The sequence below is a fragment of the Myodes glareolus genome, chromosome 10, assembly GCF_982192425.1.
Source record: "Myodes glareolus chromosome 10, mMyoGla1.1, whole genome shotgun sequence".
Taxonomy (NCBI): Eukaryota; Metazoa; Chordata; class Mammalia; order Rodentia; family Cricetidae; genus Myodes; species Myodes glareolus.
The window spans coordinates 61,365,583-61,368,763 of NC_142035.1; positions in this window are offsets into that span (position 1 = coordinate 61,365,583).

The following is a 3,181-nucleotide window of genomic DNA, read 5'->3' on the forward strand; positions in this document are numbered from 1 at the left end:
AAATACTGCACATTCTTCTTCCCCATTCTCTGATTTAAATGAGTTTCCCAACCAGCTGGAGCAGATTCTAAGATCTTTTCAAGTTTTGACTTCCTCCATACTTAGCCCATACGAGGCCAGCAAGTATGTGTTAATGGACGAACCGACAGGGATGCCTTAAGCCCCAGCATCCATAATGCCTAGAAAGGCCTTTCCTTACTGTGGTCAGCACTGTGTTCATCCTGGAGACTCGCAGCAGCCCAGTCCACCGGTTTCCTGGTTCAATAAACATCAGCCATGGGCTGCTTCTCTCTCTCCTCTCTCCCTTCCCTTCTACTATTTCCTTCCCTTCCACCAATAAAACTCCCCATGTTAAAAAAAAATACAGGAGAACGTATTTCAAGGGCTCAGAAATAGGGATAAATAACTGTGATCTCTCTCTCTCTCTCTCTCTCTCTCTCTCTCTCTCTCTCTGTTTGTGTGTGTGTATGTGTGTGTGTGTGTGTATCAACCTCTCTCCTTTTTTCCATTTGCTCTCTCCCTGTCCCTCATCTTACTCTCTATCTCTTCTCCCTGCTCATGTATGTCTCTCGCCATCCCTCCTGCTTCATTTGATTAACTTGTGAAGTGGAAGGCAGAGATATTACATTTCTTATCAATGGCTAAGGGTTTCATAAACCTGAAGTGAGAAACAAATAATTCTCCCAAGGAAAAGCAAGTTCTGTATCCAAACAGAAAGAAAGGGACTGAAAGCTGGGCGGTGGTGGCGCACGCCTTTAATCCCAGCACTCGGGAGGCAGAGATGGGTGGATCTCTGCGAGTTCAAAGTCAGCCTGGTCTATAAGAGCTAGTTCTGGGACAGGTTACAAAGTTACAGAGAGACCTTATCTCAAAAACAAGAACAACAACAACAACAAAAAGTTATGGGGGTGGGTGGAGAAAGAAAAGGACTGGAAGCATCCAAAAGCCACCTCTCCACCTTGGCAAGGTATAATCAATTACAGTCCTCTGAAAACCACACAGACAGTGAAGCTCACACAGCTGCTTGGGTCTTTAGCACAGTCATGTGATGCTCTTTAGTAGATTCAAGATGAGAAACAAAGGTTCCCAGTGCTCCCTCCCCAACGATGTAGTATTTCACTGCTAACCGGTGACCTGGTTCAATAAACATCAGCCTACAGAAGATTGGTTAAAGTCTCCTCTAAGCGAATGTTTCTCTTCCATTTGGGAATATTTAGGACAAAAGGGAAATACCCTTTAAAAAATGAAACTATCATAAATTGTTGTTGTAATGTAGCCTGAAATCTACTAAAAGAGCAATTACAACAACTACAACATTGAACCATCAGCGGAGCTCACTATGTGCTAACAACCATAGGGATTTGCATGTGTTTCCCAGTTCTACGGGACTAATAACTACTGAATGCTGGAAAAGCCAAGACCCAGAGGTCAAGTCACATGTAAAGTCACACAGATAGGTAACAAAAGGATTCTAGCTCCTGACTGATTGTGCTCAGATATGGTCTCCTTTCTTCTTGCTATCTGCCTCTGTTGCTGGACTCCCTTAAGATTTATTAAAATACTCCCATGACTGTTGCAAGATCTGGGATTTTCACAAGCCCGTTGGCCTTTTTTCCTCCTTTTCATGGCTTGGGCTTGCATCACTAGTACTTTCTGGTTATTTTTGAAAGTGAAAGAAATTGGGGAAAAAATGGAAGAAACTTGATCTATATGTCAGAGATATGCCCTGTAGCCAGATTAGATGCCCCAAAGAGTTACAACAATTCATTTTTGCTCCTTTCTCCAAGGTCATTTTGCCATGATCTTGAGTTCCTCCTTGATGTTTCCAACTTGGCAAAACCCAGGTCACTGTACAATCCCACTGAATCATTATCTTCTCTTTCTAGTTTTCTTTGTTCTACCAGGAACTAAATTGCCCAGCTCCTCCACATTGTAGCACTGACATGTAGCTGTCGCTATTCCAAATTTGTCTTCTTCCTCAATGTCCTAGCAAGACTATGAAGACCTCCAGAAAGAAGACATACTGATCTCACTGGGGCTTTAGTCTCCATTGCCCAATGCAGAGATGATACCAGGAGACATTCAGTGTTACCAGAATGAGTGAATATGTTAATGCAAGCGAGAATATATATGAAGACAATGCAATTGCTCGATAGAAATATGCCAAAGTAATTCCAAGGTTATATCCAGTTCTCTCCTACGTTGCTTAAGGTGCACTAGAACTGAAGTTTCAAGAAGGAAACCAACGGCCTTGGAGTGGAATCAAAAGTAACAGTCCATGTCCAGGCCCTATCATTGTTATGTCTAGAATGCCAAAGGAGAAGAAAGAACGAATAAACACAAGCCAAGCCATGTAACTACCGGCAGCCTATAATCAAATTATTTTGGTCACCTCCTCTCAGTCTTAACCATAGGAGTCCACTTCTAAGCATAGGTTATAAGGTAATCTGACCTATGTCAAACACAGGATTCTGCTGGGTGTACTTCCTCAGCTACATCCTCAAGTAACAGACTAGCTCTCTCATGGGCATGGGCCAAACAGCTGGTCTTGTTTCCACCCTAGGAAACCCTAGTTTCCTACTCGGGCAACTGGAACCAGACCTCCTTCAAGCTGCCCAGTGCACTCCTGCACAGTCTCTGTTTGAATGCGCTCCACAGAATTTCTACTTTGAGCACCTCGACATTTGATCGCCCTCCCCCTCCTTTCCCTCCCCTTCTCTAATGTTAGATACTAATAAACTTTCTGTTGTAGGGGTAACCAGTGCTTGGGTTGGATCTGAGTCCCACTCCACAAGAGAGAATTAGCGGCTGGTACTGTGAACCCAGTCAAAGACTCATGATTGGAGAGGCCATGAGGTTATAGAGAATTCACTACTGTTGTTTGATTGACATGGCGACATTCTTCAATCTAAATATTTGTGTTTATATCCACAAACAAAGGCTAATTACTCTCAACCTTGGCCAGGGAGGCTTCTCTCTGCAGGAGAGTGGAGTATTCAGAGAGTCTTAACTGCTCAAGGTGTGGAGAAAAGGTGACAGGTGAGCACTCAGTTCTCTCTAGGACATTATGTTATCCCTTCCAAGACTCAGGAAACATTGCAGAAGAGGCAGAAAGAAAACAAGAACCAGAAGACAATAAAAAATATCTGTGGAATGCTCTCTTCTAGGCATAACACAGGTA